This window comes from Sander lucioperca, chromosome 4 (assembly GCF_008315115.2).
Source record: "Sander lucioperca isolate FBNREF2018 chromosome 4, SLUC_FBN_1.2, whole genome shotgun sequence".
Lineage (NCBI taxonomy): Eukaryota > Metazoa > Chordata > Actinopteri > Perciformes > Percidae > Sander > Sander lucioperca.
In genome coordinates, this window is record NC_050176.1 from 24,285,612 (window position 1) to 24,308,503 (window position 22,892).

The 22,892-nt window shown below is 38.4% G+C and overlaps 1 protein-coding gene and 1 pseudogene across 1 annotated transcript in view; both read right to left on the minus strand.

Moving 5' to 3' along the window:
* LOC116048446 (VPS10 domain-containing receptor SorCS3-like) overlaps nucleotides 1-22,892 on the minus strand; it is a 1,378,075-nt gene that overhangs the window by 972,141 nt on the left and 383,042 nt on the right. The window lies entirely within an intron of this gene.
* Nucleotides 1,777-22,377, minus strand: LOC116058464 (annotated as a pseudogene).

The following is a 22,892-nucleotide window of genomic DNA, read 5'->3' on the forward strand; positions in this document are numbered from 1 at the left end:
TTTGCATATATAACTGTGGTTAGCTATAATTACATTTGTAGTCAAAGTGTACTTTAGATATTCAAAATGACATTTAGGATGTCTGAAATTAAAATGATGACTCATAACAACTGGATTGTAGATATGTGAAACTGGAGTTCTTCCTAGTAAGAAATCTATTGTAGTATTCTAGAATGTTGATCCTGGATCGGAACCATTTAAATACAATCTGCAATAAATATCCAGTCTAGCTATTAAATGTTAAGACGACTTTCCACATAGTAGCAGACATAAGGGAACAGGAAGGAGGAAGATCTTCAGATGGGTTTTAGCTTTTTGAAAATAGTCAAAATGTTGAGAATCCTCAACATTTCGACTTCATTCTCTATATTTCAACGTTATTCCTGATATTTGGACCCTGTTCTCGAAATCGGATTTAGACTTTATTTTTCAACATTTAATTTTTTTTTTTTTATTTCGACTTTCTTCTCAAAATGAAAATTAAAAAAAAAAAAACTATCTCTGATTTATTCTTTTCTTATGCCTGGCACTAATACTGAAAGTTTAACTTTATTCTCGACATTATGAATGTTTTCGAAATTCAAAAAAGATAAACTAGGATCATCCTTGACCGAAATACAACTGTGTAAATCAGCTTTTCCGTTCAGTGTTTGGTGCTCAAGTCACTGCTTACTCAACAACTGCACTGCAACAACTGCTTTAATTTTTTTCAGTTTTTATTCTCCAATCACATATTTACAGATAACTTTGACTCATAAACCATGAAACAAATAAAAAATGGCCAAAGTGACCAGTAATTATACAAAACACTTTTCACACAAGATAGAAACATCCATTAACTTTTTATACCCGGTATAACAACGACACATACTGTGTTCTGTAGACATTATGGGATGTAATAGGCCTTACTCTTAAATGAAGCTTCATGACACATTGAAATATTCAGAAATATGTTTTCTGTGGCTGCACATCAAATACAAATAAATGTATATCCGATTACATAATCAACACATTATTTTGATGCATCATGACACACATTGGCCCTCATTTATGAAACGTGCGTACGACCAAAAACAGGCGTAGGACGGGGGTATGCCGATTCCTACGCCAAGCAAGGGATTTATCAATTTGAACGTAGGCTGTGATAAAATCTCATGTCTGGTCTGAACTCGTTACGCAAGTTTTCGAGTCAGTGTGGACTTGCAGTGCAGCATATAATCAGTTTAACAGGAGAAGTAGAGGTCATCAGTTGATCACTTATCAGCAGTGGCAGATCTGGCTCTTTTAAAAGACCTCTATTCGCCGGTACAACAGTGCACACGTACGCGCACGGGCCACGGTGGAGCGCTCCATCGGATTGATTAAGGGCAGATGGCTCATGGTCTTGCATCAGCGGGGGGACCCTACTATACACACCAGAAAAACACACGCTCTCCCTCACAGCTATTGCCTGGCTCTGACTCATGAAAAAAACACGAGAAAAATAAAAGACACTGCATAAACTCCGCTACTGTGTGTTTATTTAAATATAGGTAAACCATATAGGCCTAAGAGATTGCAATATAAGCATGTATAATACTATTAGGTCTATAGCATACATATGTCAAGGATGTATAAATTAAATAAACTTCAGCTGTTTCTAAAGACACCAAATAGGTCAAGATGAAGTCTGATTTAATCTGGAAAGAATTGCTGCACATTTAAACATATGTTAATAAATGGAATAAAGTGTAAATCAGTCACCACAGGAAACAGATTCTTTAGAAAATAAGATGTAAAATATATGAATATGTACATTTTTTTCCCTTGATGGAAAATAAATGAATACCTGAAATGAGATCAGTGATTAGTTTACTCTGACAGGAGAGATGATCAGAGGGGCAGAGTTTTTACCACCATCATTATTACAAGGACAGAAGTATGGGAAGAGTTTCTCAGTGAAGGAGCAGCCAGTAAAGGAGTAGATAAGAGCTGCAGCATCTATGTCATAAAAGGAGACCAGACCCTCCTCATAATCCACAAACACCCCCACCTTCTGAGGCCGGGATTTCAGATACAGACGGACTTGAGGGTCAGCAGCAGCTATGTACTCAGTTTTATTTCTCAACACTATAGTCCAGTTACCATACTTAGGGCTCGTTGTGATTCTTCCCTTCCTATCGATCGACTCTCTGGCCACTCCTAAATCCCAATTAGTCTTTCCTTTAACTTTAACCTCAAAATAAAATCTGCCTGAAGAAAAGCTCTGCTTTCCTAAAACAATACAATAACGAGAAAATCTCTCTGGGTTATCTGGGAGATTCTTCATCACATCACTATCATTCACTCGTTTCCCATCATCAGATAGGATAAGTTTAGGATGTGCTGTATCAGGATCAAGGGTCACATCCACTGCATACTGCTGGACCCTTTTCAGCTCAGACATCCTGCCTTCCAGGTTCTCCGGCTGATGTCTTTTCAGACGTGAAGCTGTCAGATCCTGGTGAGTTCCACAGCAGGGGACCAGACACCCCAGGGAGGACTTCCGGGCCTTCACTTTGGTTTCAGTGCTGGTGTCATAGGGAACTTCTCCTGGTTTCGACATTGCTTGTTCAGATGGCACATTGTTGGCAGCAGCCACAACTACACATAGTGTGAGAGAAAAAAAATACATGTGATTAAAAAGACAATTTTTATTATTTGTTTAAAAAGAAATGTGTGCATTTGTGGGCGTTATGGAGGTGTGTGTGTGTGTGTGTGTGTGTGTGTGTGTGTGTGTGTGTGTGTGTGTGTGTGTGTGTGTGTGGCTAAGTGTATATGATGGAATAGTGGCATTAGAATGGGACAAAGGCCACTAAATTTGGACTTTCATGGTCAAAATATTTTGTGAGTGTAATAAATAATGTGTACATTTTTTCTGTGGACACTTGGATAGGCGCACTGAGCAATCCATTGGTTTAAAGTTGTTATTCCGTTTGTACCAGGGGTTAAGTGGGACCTAGCAGGTGGGGGAACCCTAACATCTTGGTAACAGCTAGTTCACCTTTTACCAACCGTAGGTTTTGTTAAAACATTGTGGGGGGGGGGCATTATAACCTGGGTGTCTGGGGGTCTTCCACAAAACTTTTTGAGTGTTTAACACTTAATTTTTTGTCTCAAATCAATGGAAAACATATCAACTGGTAAGAAGTAAGGCTGGATCGTAATATCCGACAATACCATACCTGCCAACACTCCCGTTTTTACCAGGTTTCTCCCGTTTTTTTTAGCCCTATCTCCTGGACCCCTCCCGGCTTATCTCTCCCGGGAAACTCCCGTAATTTGCATGGCCCAAACTCCTTTATAAATAATCGGACCAATATGTTTGTCTAATGTTGACCAGTTGCCAGATCTTGTATGAAACACATCCTATTCACACAATCCACACACCATATAAACTTAGCACACTAAGTAAGGGAATTTGTGTTTTGTAGATTATTTCTCTGTGGTAACAATGCTTTTTGGCAATAAATCTTATACCGTTATGCCTGTTTTGTTCCCTTTCAAATGGTGCCCCATTTGTAAGGAACATGCATTTTTGGGATGAGCAGCAGTGCTGCGTATGTGGGTTGCACCCATGAAAAATTTGCCAAATCTTCTCTGCCAATGCCAGTGTCAATCGCAACAGCAATATATCCTGTTTGGCAATGGCAGAGAAGATTTGGCAAATTTTACATGGGTGCATCCCACAAATGCATGTTCCTTGCAAATGGGGCACCATTTGAAAGGGAACTAAACAGGCTTTCCAACGGTATATTTATTGCCAAAAAGCATTGTTACCACAGAAAAATAATCTACCAAACACAAATTTCCTGACTTTTTGTGCTAAGTTTACAATTTTCAACCCGTTTGTCACCTCAACCTGGCAACCTATAACCCAGTTGCGTGGTTGATCTCTGCGCAAGCTTCGCGGAAAGTTCAGACCCAAAAGCAAGCTGATAAAAATGGCAGGTGAAGGCGGTGTTCCCGCAAGAAATCAAAATATAGCTGTAAATTTCAACAGTGTTGGGCGCAACAATTTACATGCATCTTACCTAGTCATATCGACAACCTCCATGGCTTTTGTAAGGTGTGTCACATCGATTTTTAATGTGGTGTACGGCGGGAAAAATGACATTACCCAGCACATTAAAACACAGCGGCACCATCGCAGAAGAGGCACATAAGGGCACACAGGTTATTTCATCCTTCATCATGAAAGGACAGACAGACGCAGAAAACGCGATGTAAGCAACAGACAGCAACAAGTTGCCCCAGGAACAGAGAGTTGACAGATTCTGGGGCCTAAGGGAGAAATCAGATTCAGTGAGCTGGCTACACTGTAAAAAAATTACAGATATTTCCTGTAAACATTTTCTGTATTTTTACAGTCTAACTATTGTAGAATAAAAAACACCTCTAGACAACATCTAGAATGTTAAACAAATGTATAAACCTTTATCAAAACTAAGAAATATTGCAGAAATACCTTAAAATTACAAAATTTAAATGAAAACTACTGTTTTCATACGGTTTTCTTTGGTAAATTCACAAGATTATCCAGTCCATCCACAATAACTCCCTGTCAAAGTACAGATTTCTGGATGTTAAACACACAAAAATTATGTAAAATGACTTTCAAATACTCTCAAATTTATTTTATGATTATTCAATCTATTAGAGTAAATTCCTGTTTTTTCTGTTTTTTTACTCTACAAAAAAAGAAGATAATGGGACCTTGCAGAAACATTATAATAGTCATTACCTTAAATAAACAATATTTGAGAGTATTTACAAGCAACTCTCCAATATATCTACATACTTTTACCATTAATGTATGTTGTTTACTTCATACAAACATTATTCTATAGTTATAAAAAGCAACTATCCAATATATATATAAATATATATACATCATTTTACCATTATTGTATGGGTGTTTACTTTATATAAACATTATTTGACAGTAATAACAAGCCACTATCCAATATATCTACAGACTTTACCTCATTATTGTATGGGGTTTTACTTCATATAAACTGTTATTTATAGTAATTAAAAGCAACTATCCAATATATATATATATATATACTTTTACCATTTATTGTATGGTGTCTACTTTATATAAACATAGTTTTATAGTAATTTAGAAGCAACTCTCCAATATATCTACATACCTTTACTATGACTATATATGATTTACTTTATATAAACATTATTTTATTGTAATTTAAAAGCAACTATCTGGTATATGTACAGACTTCTCATTGAAGTAGGGGTTTTTCTTTATATAAACATTATTTGACAGTAAAAACAAGCGACTCTCCATTATATGTACATGCATGTTTATTTTATATGAACTTTATTTGACAGTAATAACAGGCAACACCAATATATCTACAGACTTTTCCTATAAGTGCATGGGATTTACTTCATAAACATTATTTGACAGTAATTACTAATACTTACTAACTTACTAACTAATTACTAACACCCCTACTGTATACTCAATTAGAATTAGAGGAAACTCAATAAATGGCTTGCAGTAGCTTAGTGTTACAGCTTTTCCTGCTTTGGGGGGAGACAGGGCTGGAGTATCCGGAGCTAACCAAACATTATTTGACAGTAAAAACGAGCAACTCTCCATTATATGTACATACATGTTTATTTATAACAGCGTTCATTTCGATTAATTCATTTGAGAAAAAATAATGCGTTAAAAAAAATAATGCAGATTAATCCATTCCATATTGACGTTTGACCCGAAGCCGTTCTAGCCACCATTGGACTGTAAAATGAAGGAGGGAGATGAGAATGTGCTGCCTGGATCATTAACTGGAACATTTACTTGTAAAAATCTTCTTCCTGCCAACCCTGGCTACCGAAATCTGGTGCCACTGATATGTCTGCTCTTCTCTCTGATGCTCTGAAACAGACGATACAGGAAACACAAACACCGCTGCACGGGACGCTAGTTAACATTATACTCAACAGCAGCTAACGTTAGCCTACCGCTAGCTAGTAGCTGGATTAAACACGGTTACAATGCTGACAGCTAACACTGAACGGTGTAAAGTGTGACTGTGTTTTACTGTAGAGGACTGTGACTCAACAGCGGGATGTAACAACCTGCAGCTGCCGAGCTGCCGTCGGAAAAACACAGACGGTGCGTTCAATGAAACTGGTAAACTACACCTTCGTGGTGCATTTGAAGTTATTGTAAATGTCCTTGGTGGTTGTTTTTGTCGTTCAACAGCAATTTACTAGTGAAATAAGTTATTGTTATACATTATTATTAAATCATTTAATTTTGACCATATGGCCTTAGCAATAAACAAGCCGTTCTTTAATGTCACCAACTGTTGTTTAGTACCCTTTGTTTTCTTTTCTTTTTTTACTTTCTTAAAAAGTATCCGTTCAGGCACCGTTAATTATGTATGCGATTAATTTCGATTAATTAATCACAGAGTCTGTAATTAATTAGATTAATTTTTTTAATCGATTGACAGCCCTAAATTAAACTCATTTGGGTTTTTTTATTCTACAAAATTAGTTTCACATTCATTGTCTATGAAGCAGCTTAGTAACGTGATGACATCATAGTTTGAGTCGCTGGTTTGTGGCTTTGCGAGAGAGTAGCTCTTACTCACAAATATCAGAGGTGAGAGTAAAGACCTTTTCACACCAGGGTCGTTTTTTTCCGTGCGATTATTTTGCATGTCAATATATTTTTTAGAACTGTTGTTTTTGTTACAAGTAGTGTTTACTTATGAGGATCACCAAAACAACAACACAGAGGCTGCTGTCCGAAGTACAGACTGTAAAGTCGGCAAACTTTATTACTCCTTTAAACCTTTACAAAGGCAGTATATGCTCCTACAACTTTCCTGTGCTTGTGTACCCATTCACAGGTGCAAAGCTTCCATTTCCAAGGAACACTGCACCATGACTGCAATTTGCCATTTGTGCGTGTGAACCACCAATGTTCACATACACATGCATTCCCGCACACACAGAAACACACACACCCACAAACAAACAGACAGACACACACACACACACACACACACACACACACACACACACACACACACACACACACACACACACACACAGTTCATGTTGTCACTTATGCATGTGAACCACCAATGTTCACATACACATGCATGCACACACACACACACACACACACAGAAACACACACACCCACACACCCACATGTTGTAGATGTTAATGTTCTAATAAGGTTCTTTTACAGTAAATGTTCTATTAAAAATACTTTTAGTCATTTTTATTGGCATTTATGTTAAAATAAGAGCAGTTAAAACTGTCCGGTCAAATTTGACCGCAAACAGTAAATTAAGGGGGTTAGCAATGAACAGTGTTTAAAGGTTAAGAGAGAACATGGCACACTGGTATAAGTTTCAGACTCTCTTCAACATTGCTAAGTTGTATACATTTATAATATATGTCAATAGGCTTTGGAGTAGCTTCTATGCATTTTTGTCATATACTCGTGACATGTTCTTGGGTTAAATCACTATTCTAATACTTGGACAGGTGTAACATTCTTTTCTTGGTAGGGAAACAACACGCAATGTTAAGTTTGTCTTCGGAGCTATCGCAATAATTATCAGTAGTCCATTGCTGACGTCAAGCAGCATGCACGAGGCATTTATATTCTGCGTCCGATTACATGTCGTATTTATATTCATCATCATCTGCTGCCGGCATACTATTGTTTCGTGCCTTATGCTCACTTCATTGGTGGGTAGCGCCATATTCATCACATTTTCCTAAGTGGTCTATCAGTGCAAAAGTATTCTCAGCCATATATTCGTTTATTTTGTACAGTGATGTCATATCATTGTTGCATGCTTAATGACGATTTTAATTATATTTAATTGTCTTATCAAACAGGCTGTATTCGCTTTGCATCACCTACCACTTTCATCCTCATCACATTTTCCGTGGGGGTCTTCATTGTGTTTCTTTGTTTATTAAAAAATCTATTTACAATGATGTCTCACAGTAACCTATCCCTCTGCGTATTCTGAGATTCTTTCAGATTCGTGCTGCTTTGGCTGTAATCAGAGATTTATCTATGTCCTGCAACACTGCCGTGTTGTTCATTTTCCACTAAGCCTCCTACGTTTTCATTGTATCGGTGCGTGTTCTGCAAATCACAGATTCTGGCTAATCCCGGGTAGTGACGCATGGAACCGGTGGTAGGCCCGGGTTTCTAATCACTATGCTGTTTATTCACTTTCGGTTATGGCTGACCTCGGCAGTTGGTCATGTATCATTATCCGTGCGAATCACTACAATGTATCTTTCTTTACAGATCCGTTGTTGCCCTTTAAGGTAAGTATATATTTTTCTTTCATGTTTTCTAATCACAAATTCTCATCACGTTTTTGGGGGGAATATGTCTGGCTTCTCTACCCCTTTAAAATATTTTTAACGATGGAGTCTAATCCCCAAAGACTGTACATTTCATGTTGTGCTTATGTACAATAAATCTTTGCATATCTGCAACGAAGTCTATCCTGATTGAATTCAGCATCTGTCCTACCAACATGGTAGATGAACTGGCGCAAATATCTGAAAATGTTATTGAAAACTGTTGCAAATTTGCATTGCTGCCGGTGTGAATAGTTTTGATGTGAAATATTCACTGGCGATTATTTTGCATATTCGCGTCGCTTATTCGTCACGCCCCGGGTGTGTAATGGTCTTAAGTCACACATTTGCAAGTCACAAATCTTAACCTTCACCATTGTCACTACCCGATGTGAGTCGAGTGCAGATGTGAGTTGCGCATGCTCAGATTTAAACGGTTTATGGCATAACATCCGGCAAACATTGTAGCTATCTATGATTGTTTGATTGCTAACGTTAGCTCAAAATGCCATTCAAGTGACAGCCTTTGTTGTTTTTGTTTGCTAACTTGTAGCCAGCAGTGAACAAACTTTGTTATATAGGTCCATTTTTATTGTACTGACATTACAGAAGTCTCTCGTTAGCAGGTTCTTGTAGGCTACTTTAGCCCCTAATCTAGAAGTGACATCAGGGATCATGCCGTGAAAATGTGATGCCTTACGCTAAATAATAAATTACTGCTATGTAATGTACCTATCTCATTATTCTGTGGCTAACAGTAAAACAGAGCTGCGTAAAGTTGCAAAGTGACGCATGCGCAACTCACATCTGCGCTCGACTCACATCGGGTAGTGACACCCGTCTTGAAGAAGTCCCAAGTCACTGTGTTTAGAATCAAGTAAGGCTGTACCAACAAATAGGGGTGTAACAATGTTACAAATCCACATTCAGTTCAGACTTCGGTTTGTTTTTTGTTTCTTTTGTTTACAAGCACAGACCAGGTAAAGCAACCGTTAACAGTGCAGATGTCATTCGGTACCTCCTTCAGCTGTATGTGGGTTTGTGAACTCCTTTGCTGCCTCCTTCTTAGGGCTGGGCTCCCTCTTGCTCTGGGCTATCCTGTTCTCAGCAATCTGATGCACCAGTAGAGGAGTCTTCTACTTCACCCAGGCTATTCAGACTGTAAAGCAGGTTCTCAGGCTGGCTGTGGCAGAGCTGTCTGGTCTTTTGGTTCAGCCTTCATTAACTGGTCCTTGGCCTCTTGCAGCTGACACGCAACAGAAACGCCATGCTCACACGACGCAAGGATTAAAAGAATGAGGGTGATATTTGAACATTACTGTAACAGTACTATGCTTGCCAGCATTGACCACCAGGTATTTATTTATTTAGATTTACAGCAAAAATGAAACTAAAAATACATATTTAATAACAGACTGAGTGCAACTGTCTGGAGGGAGAAACACTTATAAGTGGAGCAGGTAGCCTATATCTTATTTCTGAGTTTGTTCAATTCCTTGTCCATTTATTTTTATGTGGAAAGCGAGAATGGAAATATTCTCTCTGGAAAGACAGAATGGTAATGTTAAGTTGGACACACTGAATCGTGAGTGAAAATAACCATCACGTTCAAATTAAGATGTTGTGGTCCACAACGCAGACTCTCCATTTAATGACATGTTGACAACTTGTTACACTTGTAAATCTTAACCCTTATGTGGTGTTCATATTTTTGTTACACAGCCAATGTTCCCAGATCTGGTGGACCCACCACATTACTAGGGTTTTAAATCAATACAGTCATAACAATTTATGTAAAAATACTTAACAGATGTTTACTTTAGCTCAATTACCAATGATATATACATCATTTATGGTTCATATTTGCCATTTACCCCTCTGAGATCACATTTATGATCATATGATCATTTTCGTTTTTTGTGAGAAAACAAGGAAATTCAATTATAAAACAGGTAAAAAAAATAGAAACAAGATTTTTGATAATTATTGGTGCTTATTTCTTAGAGCTTAATCAGAACAGGTGAACGTACTTGAAATGTAACAATTTTATAACTTTGTGTGGTAATAATAGCATAATAGCAGGTGCAGAAAGACAAAGAAAGACAACAAGACACATACACCTACACTCAGACACGCACACATACTGTACAGATGCGCAGCCACACACAGAGACACACAGACACATAAACACACACACACAAACACACAGCAGGCCCAGTTAGGAGGAGGACACAGTTAAGTTTCATAGCACCTACAATTATTACACTCGGGTCCTGCAGACCCGAACACCTCATATGTAATAGTTATGTGTAGGGGGGGAGGGGTGTACTGTGTGCAGTCATTTAAAATAAGTTATTGTTTATGTTTTTCACAGAAAATGAGCCAATGAGTTTGAGTTAGAAGAAATAATAAATAGCATAATTTTTCTTTTAGCAAACATTGAAAATGGGTCCCACAGACCCGAACATCTTACAAAGGTTAAATGAAGCAGGGGTAAAATGTTAATTACAACGTGTGGTTCACTGTTCATAAAGTAGAACCAACTTAACGTTAGTCAGCTGAGATAGCTTATGTAAAATTGAGGCATAACTTAGCTATCTAGCTAACGTTTAACGGCAGGTTACCGGTTATGTATTTAACAGTAATGTTAACTACCTAGCGTTAGGAGCAACGGAGCTTTATAACGTTTCTTTATTTATTAGTATTAGTACCTACTCAAGCTAACCTGCTAAATGGTCTACTACTAACATTACGTTACATAGCAAGTTAACGTTACTAAGTTAACTGACCCCTGTCTTTGTCAGGTCCGTGTTTGCACGAGGAAATAGGAACTAAGTTAACTTCAACATGGAACGTTGACGTTACTAAATTAACGTTAGCGTTAGTCAACTATAATAAATATAATATAGTTAACTGTTATATATTTAGCTAGCTAACATTATGACTGGTGCATGGTTCACATTCAAGGCTAATGTTACGCTAATGACAGGCATAATGTAACGTTAGCTAACACCAGGCACATTTTGATAAGGCACATAAACAGCAAATGCTAACGTTATCCCTGCTGACATTTTAAATTGTGAAGTGAAATGAAGTGTTATCTTAACTCATGTCCAGTTGATATCTTGTGAGGAAACTGCATGTAAATAAAAACAAAAGTATTACTTTACCTTAAGTGAAAGCTGAATGTGAATCATTATGGAAATGTCCCGCGTTACATTATCCACAGTGTCTCTGCATCGAGACAATCTTGACGTCAGCACATATTAGCCCCCCCCTGAAGTCAAACAATATCATTGGTCAAGATCGTCTATTCATCCAATGATTGTGCAACATTCAATTATTTAAATCTTGTGACCTTGTTATTTGTACAAATCACAACCTGTAAATGGGAAAATGTTATTTTGTCACTTAGCAGTAGGCTAAACTGGAGCCGGTTACCTCCAGGATCTGTGCTAAACTAGGCTAGCGGTGGGTACGTCAGACAGAGTTACAACACGCACAGAGATGAGAAGGGTATGTATGGACTTATCTAACTCTGGAGGATACGGTGAATAAGTTAATGTCCCAATAAGTCGACGTGTTCCTTTAAATTACACGTATAGGACACTATCAAGCAACATCTGACATTACAAGTATGGGTCTGTCGTGTCTGTTGTGGCATATCAATGCAGGGTTGAATTAAACTGTATACAGGTTGGCTATGGCTTTGTTTATTAAATATTAATAATATTAAATATTTAGGTGAAAAAATGTTTATTTTTACAAAGACAGATCTAAATACAGCATCTTTGGCCGCATAGGCCCCAGTGGTGATTTGGTGCAGTACAGCTTTAGTTGTTTTTTTAAGCTTGTGTGCTGCCAAGTTGTTTTACTGTTTGTATTACAATAAATATGCTTGCAAAATATTACAGTATTGTAGTTTCTAATATAATTACATTGATCCAACTATACTTGAGAACAATTGCTTGTGGGTTTGTGCTGTGGAGTGATTGAGGCCATGCAGTGAGGGTTCATGTCAGCCTCATTCAATGCTTAAATGGGTATGGCTGGTCCTACCTGTCTCAGTACCTCTGTTAACCCCTCTGCAAATAACTGCAAAGCTAAATACAAGTCCTACTCTATGGCTAGAATTTAGTAGACTTGCATTAAGAGATACTGGCCAGGATGATGTTTGACATTGATTAAAACACTAACACACAGTATGTATGAGACCACATTGAATAAGCTAAAATGGACCCCTATACATTATACCAATATTTACCCTTTGAAGAGTCTCTGATGCATATATTGGATAGTTAATTGTAAATACTGTCAAATGTTTTTACAAAGTAAACATACAGTACATTAATGGTATGTAGATATATTGAATAGTTGCGTTTAATCATTATAAAGTATTGTTTATATGATGTAAACCTGATATTAATGGTTAAAGTATGTAGATATATTAGATAGTTGCTTTATAACACTATACAATATTGTTTATATAAAGTAAACCCTTATACATTTACGGGGAAAAGCATGTAGACATATTGAAGAGTTGCTTGTAATTACTGGTAAATAATGTTTATATAAAGTAATGACTATAAAATAATATTTCTGCAAGTTATTATCACATATTGCTGTACATAGATTGGATAATCATAAAATAAATGCCTAAAGCTTTTAAGATACTATTAATGGGCTTTCAAAGAGGGTCATTTTACATAATTTTTGTGTGTTTTACATCCAGAAATCTGTACTTTGACAGAGAGTTCTTGTGGATGGATTGAATAATCTTGTGAATTTACTAAAGAAAACCATATGAAAACAGCAGTTTTCATTTAAAATATGTATTTTTAAGGTATTTCCAGTGTTTGTTCAGATTTATACATTTGTTTAACATTCTAAATATGTTTTATGATTACAATTCTTTTTAATTCTACAATAGTTGGACTGTGAAAATACAGAAAATGTACCGTAAATATCTGTAGTTTAAAAAGAAGTTCTTTCTAGAATAATGTGAGCTTTTTGACTGTCATTTCACGGTAAGTGTAACTTTTGCTGCCAGACTTTTTACTGTTTTAAAATACAAATACAAAATACAAATTAAAATGGGTGTCTGACCTTGTCGTCCTGACCGGATGGCTGGCAGTCTCTGCACCAGATCATTCCTGTTGATCTCTTCTAAAACCTTCTTGCTCACCTTCAGAGCTCCTTGAAGTTGATAGGTTTTCACCATCACATCCACCGTGTCCTGCCTTTCTGCGTTTTCCAACCTGGACACTTTGATGCTTCGGTAGCCTTCCAGGATGTCTTGCTGCAGATACCATTTGAATTTCTTAAATTCCTCTTCTTTTAAATCCTCCAAAATGTTGAAAAGGTCCAATGCCGTCATCGTGGCTTCCTGCTAAAATCAGAAAGTTTTGTCAAACTGAAAGAAAACTGAAACACAAATGTATCAGAATTGGCGTATAGCCACAGAAAAATTATGAGATCACGAGAAGTCATCCTTCCACCTAGAAGATGTGAACAAAATTGCTGTGCTGAATAGTACACCGATCAGTGCCCTGCTCTCAGACGCGGTTGCGAAGGAGCAGAATACTGGCAAACTATACAGAGCCTGTGTAACATAGTATCTTTTGACTGAACGTGGACCGTGGACCCCCACCCAGCACCCCAGCACCCCCTGCCAAAAATGTCTTCCTGCGCCTCTGCTGACGATAACGTTATAACGTTATGTTTAGAGTCAAAACTCTGCAACAGCTCAAATCATGTCACTGACGTTAACACCTAACGTTACTTTCTCTTCTTCATCCCCTGTGGGATAGAAGGCTGCAAAGAGATCTCTCCATCGCAATAATTTTATTTTTCTTGGCAACACGCTTCGCATCTTCTCATGACAGGTGCATCTTGTCCAGCAGCTCATCCAACTTTTAGAAACACCAGCTAACAGGGCCGTTCCTAGCTTTTTGGAAGCCCTGTGTAAATCTTGTTTTGCTTTTGCATAGGGCCCGCAAAAGGGCCAACTTGTCACGGTGAGACGTTGCGCTGTGAGCTTGGGCAAGCAAATTGAGAGAGCGATACAGACCCGTAAATGAGATCGTTTCTCAGCGTTTACGTTCTAGTACAAATAAATTAACATTAACTCAAGATGACTTTGGGGAGAAGGGCACTTTTTCCTCCTTTCATTCATTGAATTCATGGAATAGATTTATGACCATTTTAGGATGAGAGGACATTTCTCTTAGTTTGACCTAACTTTGACCCTCTACCTGTATGTTTTCACTTTGTTAATGTTATTTGAACTTAAAAATGTCTTTCATAGGACCTTGCAAACCAAGCTAGCTAGCTGGCAATAGTGTTAACTGGTAACTTAAGGGAAAGTCTGCCCATTTTCTGTACTGCCGTACATGGAGATAAATGGCACCAGTACCCGGAGGTCCAAGTTTACCTGCAGCAACTTTCCCTCTTTAGCATTTAGCTTAGCACCATTGCAACCATAAACATCACTGGCTTGGCCGTATCATCCTCCCTAACTCCGCCCTCTCGTCAAAAATGGTCACGGCCAGTTTATAAAAACCAAGATGATAACGGCCAAATCGCCAAACTCCTGGTCAAACATCCATTATTTCTACAGCCTATGTGAGCGAGTGATCCGGTGTGAAAGTGGTAGAAATGGAAACTGTAAATGTTAAAGCAGCATGCTAATGAATGAAAACCACACATGAAGAGCTGAAGTCTGTCATATGTTCTGTTATCTTTTGTTCAACCAGCTTTTAGTTTTTGAAATAAAGGCTGTCTTGTTGTTTTAGCCTTGCTAGCAGCATGACACCAAACACTACTATAATGTGCAAGAAAGATAACATCATCTCCCTGCATGCTGAGAAGGTGCCGTGCACAGAAGCTGTGTGAGAAGGGGAAAGGGGGGGTGGGGCTGAAACAGACTCTGTGTTGTGAACTAAAAGTAGGCTAGATAGAAGAAGTTCATCAAAGCAATCCAACTTGGTAAAAAAAGACAATGCTGCTCTAAGTCTGAAATATATCTCGAATATCCATTGAAATATTCACATTTTACATGAAAAAAGTTACTCTCAGATGTGTACAGTTTGGGACGTCGCATAGCATTACTGTATGTGCTGGGGTACATTTTCAAATAATTTATTTACGTGGACACCTGAGTATTACCCCTATATTGATATAAATACACCCAAAACATGCTTTTAGGGATATTGTAGTCAAATATAGCGATTGTGATGTCATAATGCAGCAACAAAGTAATCTGTATTTTCTGTCTTTGAAAAAACCTACTAATCGATTAAAGGTTAAGGCTGGTGATAGTCTGTATTTTTTAATCAATAAATCCCATTGAAGACCCAAACCACAGCCTGATGAATCTTCTTCCTCCAAAAACATATCAATGAGCAGCATGTTGTTAGGAAGTGATTAGCTAGTAGTACACAGGTCATACTGTACATACTACAGATAGCTACAGTGCATGTGAATACATAAGGCAAGATGCATTCATTTACTACAAATTGTTTTAAGTCTGACTTGAAAAATTAAAAATCTATTCTTTAACCCCCAGGCCGCCAACACACATCATATACGCATGTTAAAGATTGACGTTTTCAGTAGAAATAAATGGGCTCGAAGGGGGTCTCGCCCAGGGTGTAATTCAATGTAGAACCTCCACTGCACCACAAACTGTCCCAGCCGATCACACCTCAGCTCCACCCAACCCACCTCCAGTAACTGACAAAGACAAACTGCAGATTTCAACTTGTCCTTTCAGAAAGTAATTTTACTTTGCCAGCTGGCATTTTACCAGATTCTTGACTGAAGTTATTTATGTGGCAGTCCTGCCAAACCAAAACACCACAGACTGTCCCAGCCTGTCACACCTCAGCTCTACCCAACCCAACCCACCTCCAGTAACTGACAGAGACAAACTGCAGGATTCAACTTGTCCCTTCAGAAACCTCTGGATGTGTTTTTACTCAGTCTGTACTTCAGGATTAAAAGACTGCTTTGCTGATAATAATATTAATAATAATAATAATAATAATAATCTTTTATCTTGTTGTTGAGGACATGTGTCCACAAATCTAAACCAAGACGATTTACACTTTTGATGGGATGAAGTTTGTGACACACACCTGCCAATTAAAAACAACTCTCTGCCTTCACAAACGGTTCTGAGTAGTTTTGTAGAGTCAGAATAAACAACTGATTAAGTTTCAGAAAATAAAGTATTCAGACTGATGGAGACGTTCTGACACTCTCTCATATCTTAGTAGTGAAGTCAGCGGAGATTAAAATCTAACTTGTTTCCTGGTGATGATTAAATCTGACTCAACTGAACATAAAAAGGCTCATTTTGGCCAAAACATCACACTTCATAGAATAATTACTGACTTACTTCAGATCTACAAACAGTTTACAATAGTGCTGAAAGAATGTGTCACTGCTCTCATCTTAAAGTATGTTATGTAGCCCCCAAAATATCACAAATGATAGTTGAGTTTCTTCATCAAAGGTGTGTAATGTTACCTGTCAGGCTGCTCCGCTGTTAAAGTCACGTTCAGATGAGGTCAAAGAGACGTGGTACCTTCATCAGCAGACACTGACAGATGCTGCTGCTGTCTTTGTTCATCTGACTCATACTAAGATCTTTATATCTAGAAGTGTCATATTACATGTGAACAGGACCCAGTCACACCTGTAGGGCTGCCAGTCAGAGCTCTGATTGGACAGTTTTCAGGTTAATTATGTAATGTGGGAGGAACAGTCTGAACTCATAACCTGTACAAACCTCGAGTTTAATTCCAAGGAAAGTGATGTTGGAATGTTTTCCCTCCAGCGTTGGCTCGTCTCTTACTGCAGCTCTATTGTTAGGTTTTTTTCCTCGTACGTTTTTATTACTTTAGTAACGTACAGATTTTTCCCTGGCTTAACATAAGGTGAAGTCTGTACTGTACCTAACTTCTATGTGAGATAATTTTGAGGGGAAACACTGAGCTGTGAGGTGTGAATTTCTTGTTTTTGACTGACCCCGTTGGTACTGGTCATTAGAAAAGGACTGTTGGTAAGCTAATGTTAGCTTTGTGTTAGCAAGCTAAGGCACTTGAAAACATGATACTGTATAGCTTTTTAATGTATCCAGATTTATTACAGAAACATAGTTAGCCTAAAACAACAACTCACCCTTCGTCTTCATGCAGCACGTTTCTATGCACGGTGAACCAGCAGGTTTACTGCGTTATGCTTAGTCCATTAAAGGGGAACTGTTTTACACATCAAGGTCTGCTTGCAGGTTTTGGGGAGTACTCCTGCATATGTTGAAACAGTTGTAGAACCTTTTATGGTTTTAGAGGGAGCTATGTGAAGTCTTGAATTAAATTGCCTTATGTGTCTCCTGATGTTAGAGCTGAACAATATAAACGTCCCTATCTTTTTGTATCAGCTCGTATTTTCATTCCGATCACTCGTCCATCACATAGTTTCACTGTAAGATTAATATCTGTCCTGTGTGTGCGTGTGTGTGTGTGTATGTAGGGGGCAGCGTGCCCTGTATTAACTGCCGGTCATACTCCATTTAACCTGGTTCCATGTTCTTGTTGTTGTTCTCCAGTTGGAGTTTGATCAACCATCTGATACGCAGCGAGTTCTCATTCTCAGCCTGTTCTCTTGAAGCATTCATTCATATAACTCTGAAAAGTAAGCAAGTAAAGCAAACCTTAACTTAACTGTCGTAAAGTGCCTGCTTTTTATGTCTTAATCATTTACATGTTTTCATACATAAGGAGCTTTACACACAACCTTATCACAGCTGAATATTTCATCACTGTTAGAGCCTGGGTGGTCATTTACATTTAAAAAGGTTGTAATTCTAGTTCAAGTGAATTGTAGCACAACACAGCCAACTCTAATCAAATAAAACTATATTTATAATAATGTTATTTCCCATGAAATAGTGGACAGTAAAAAATGCTACGTCACTAACTAAATAATAGCCAGAGTGGGGAATGTCAAGCCCTGAATGTAGGCCTATGTAATGAAATGCATACAAAAACACATTTCTGACTACCTTACCAATCTACTACAGGTGTGACCTCCAAAGAGTTTAAACTGCAGAAACACTGGAGCCCAAAAACAAGAAGGAAAAAAAAAGGTTAATTCACTCGTGACAACATGTACAAACCTCGACTTTCATTCCAAGGAAACTGAGGTTGGACTGTTATCTGTCCAGTGTTGCTCCGCCTCTTCACTGCCGCTCTGTTTTTTAGGTTTTGTTTCCTCATATTTAGATATGATTTTAGTAACACACTCAGCTGTGGAGCAGGGGGGGGGGCTTCTAGGGCTCCAGCAGGGATGTGGACAGACATTTTGGGTGGCAGGGGCTCAAAGAAAAAAGGCCTAATAGTAGTAGTAATAGACATTTTAACAAAATGTTAAATAGGCCTATATTAACTCATCTCTGACTAACTCAACAAAAATCTCAACAAAATTCTTCCCACTAAACTGAAAAAGGCTGTTGCTGCAATTTTGTTTTGGTGGTCAGCGTGGCAGCAGTACAGTAACTTTGTCTCATCATTCCTTTGTGTTGTGATCCATCTATTGGTCGTTCTGTGTCACAACACCAGTTAGTGCTCTACATGGAGGCCTGTTGTTGCTGCTGCAGTGTAGCAGGGAGTCATGGTGATGTGTTTGGACATGAGAAGAAGTGTATAATCTTTAAGAAGATTATACACCATTTGTTGTCAGTATTGAAATGTGGCTTTATACAATAAGGTCAACTTACAACATAGAAAACTAAAGTTATTATTGTTAGACATTGCTCGCAAGAAGAAGCTCTGCAGAACAACTATAGATGAAAATATAGGAAAAATGTCTTAGGTGCTATGGCAGGCCGTTTTAACATTTAATCAAACCACACTCCTATCTGTAATTAAATTTTACATATTTTTAATTGCATTTCTCCTAGTCAAAATTATATTCTAACTAGTCAGAATGGTAAGTAAAGGTATCCACAATAACATTCTTACTTGTAGCAATTGTTTTTCAAGATATCTACAACTTTGATTGTACTAGTCAAAACTAAATTTAAATCCTTAAATAGTAAAAGTGGCCGTTTTCCGTTTGTAGGTGGCAGTTTTAACCTTCAGTAGCTGGATATTTATAGCAGATATCTATTTAATTCTTCCTAGTCAGAAAAAACTTTCTAGATATATGCAATAGATTTTATTAGAATATGTCCACATCCTGTTGTGTAGACGAGTTTTTATTAAATAGCACTGCTAACAAAGCTCTGCTTACTGTACATTTCCTCCAGTGCTCAAGTCACAGCTTACTCAGGCCTTGTGTTCAACAACTGCTTTATTTTAGTTTTTATTCTACAATCACATATTTACAGATTTCTTTGACTCATAAACCATCTTACAGAATTCATGAAACAAATGAAAAATGGCCAAAGTGACTAGTAATTATCTAAAACACTTTTCACACAAGATAGAAACATCCATTAACTTTTTATACCCGGTATAACAACGACACATACTGTGTTCTGTAGACATTATGGGATGTAATAGACCTTACTCTTAAATGAAGCTTCATGACACAATGAAATATTCAGCAATATGTTTTCTGTGGCTGCACATCAAATACAAATAAATGTGTATCTGATTACATAATCAACACATTAATTTGGTGCATCATGACACACGTTATGTGGAGGATATCTATTTAAACCTCTGTTAAACCCACAGACATTTATTATAACTTCCAGAAGAAATCAGTTTCTAAAGACACCAAATATGTCAAGATGAAGTTTGATTCAATTTATGAAGAATTGCTGCACATTTAACCATATGATAATAAATTGAATAAAGTGTAAATCAGTCACCACAGGAAACAGATTCTGTAGAAAATAAGATGTAAAATATGAATATGTAAATTTGTTCCCTTGATTGAAAATAAATCAATACCTGAAATGATTCCGTCCATTTGCTCTTTCCTTTAACTTGAACCTCAAAGTAAAATCTGCCTGAAGAGAAACTCTGTTTTCCTAAAACAATATAATAAAGAAAAAATCTCATTGGGTTGTCTGGGAGATTCTTCGTCACATCACCATGATTCACTTGTTTCCCATCATCAGACAGGATGAGATAGGGATATGCTGTATCAGGATCAAGAGTCACATCCACTGCATACTGCTGGACCCTATTCAGCTCAAACTCAGCGAGCAGCTTCTTCATCTGTTTACTGAGTGTCTCCTCCAGCTGAACCACAGCTTTCACCACAGTCTCCTCATATGATGATGGACGCAGGCCTCTGTCCAGTCCTTGGTGGGTGGAGGTTGTTGGATGTTTAGGGACTGGACACTCTGGAGAAGATGGAGGTGGTCTTCAGAGCGTAACACCTGCTCCACCTCAGTGCTCCTCTTCATCAGCTCAGAGATTTCCTGTTCCAGCTCTCTGATGAAAGCTTCGGCCTGTTTTTCTGTTGTTTTCTGCTTCTCTTTGATCGTGTTGATGAGCTCATTCAGGCCTCTCTCAACAGACTCCTTCAGAGAAGTGAAGACCTGAACACCTTCTGCTATCTCTCTGTCTGCATCTTCCTCACTGAGGTTGACTGAGTGTTTGACCTCCTGAATCTTCAGTCGTCTCTTCTGGATCATCTGCTGAATTTCAGCCTCTGTCTTCCCCAGCTCTACCTTCTTTCCTTCATATTCTTCTTTCAGAGGAACAACATCATGCATCTTGTGGTCTGAATAAGGGCAGAACATGCAGACACATGTCTGGTCGGTCTGACAGAACAGCTCCAGAGGTTTATCGTGCTCCGTACACATCCTGCCTTCCAGGTTCTCCACAGGGTCGATCAGCTGATTTCTTTTCAGGCCTGACATTGTCAGATGAGGCTCCAAGTGAGTCTCACAGTAGGAGACCAGACACACCAGGCAGGAATTCAGGGCTTTCAGTTTGGTTCCAGTACAGACGTCACAGGGAACTTCTCCTGGTTTGGACACTTGTTGCTCTGAGCTGCTGCTGCTGGCTTTCTGTTGAGCTGACTGTCTGATCTGAGCAACCATCTCAGAGAACAAAGTGTTGACCCTCAAATCAGGTCTGGTCGTAAAGGCCTCATTACATAAGGGACACTGGCACCGGTCACTAATATTCCAGTGATCAGTGATGCAGTTCTTGCAGAAGTTGTGACCACATGGTGTGCTGACAGGATCAGTGAGCACATCCAGACAGATGGAGCACAGAAACTGATCTTCAGATGACAACATCATGCGTCTTGTGATCAAAAACAGTGCAGATCATGCAGACACATGTCTGGTCGGTCTTACAGAACAGCTCTAGAGGTTTATCGTGCTTCGTACACATTGTGCCTTCCAGGTTCTCCACAGGGTCGATCAGCTGATGTCTTTTCAGGCCTGATATTCTCAGATGAGGCTCCAGGTGAGTCTCAGAGTAGGATACCAGACACACCAGGCAGGACTTCAGGGCCTTCAGTTTGGTTTCAGTGCAGATGTCACAGGGAACATCTTCTGGTTTTGGACACTTGTTGCTCTGAGCTGCTGCTGCTGGCTTTCTGTTGAGCTGACTGTCTGAACTGAGCGACCATCTCAGATGAAAGTGTTGACCCTCAAATCAGGCCTTGTGTTGAAAACCTCTTTACACATCGGACACAGGTACTGGTCATTGGTATTCCAGTGTTCAGTGATGCAGTTCTTGCAGAAGTTGTGCCCACATGATATGCTGACAGGATCAGTGACATATGGAGCACAGAAACTGATCTTCAGATTGCAGATAGTTTGAAGCATCCATATCTACACATAGTGTGAAAGAAAAGGAAAACATTGTTCAAAATGTAGGTTATTTAATGTTGCAATCAGTGATGAACGTGTCCTTGCACATTCAGGTCAGGGATACTGATGGAGCGCCAGTCAACGTGGCTCTTGCATTCTCCAGGATCATCAGACACTGTGTGCATGAATTAGACGTTAATCCCTGCGTTGAGCATGTGTCGCTAAAAATGAAGTTTTATACCACTCATTGTGTCCACTATGTGACGCTAGAGAACACATTAATGAAATGTCATGTTGTTTGTCTGTGTATCATACGTACACCACATCATGTAATTTGGTTGATCTGTGTTACATACACCTAACTTTCTGTTGTCAGTAGGTGGCGCTATGACTATGACTTAATAAAGGTGTGTAGATGCCTTCAAATATTTGGTGCAGATTGGACTATTTTAATTCAAGTTAACAGCTTCCTGTGTTATCTCGAAACATTCAAATTGTCCGACACGGCACATCATTCCACAAAAACACAAAAGCTTCCAAATTTGGCACCGTGAAGGTCTTGAGATTCTTTTGACCCAATTTGAGATGGATGTGTTGAATCCTCTAGGAACAATTTCAAAATGTTTGATACCTGTAAATGGCCGACATCAACGTTCGAGGTACCGACTAATCCTTCGCGAATTAGCGTCACATTATTCAC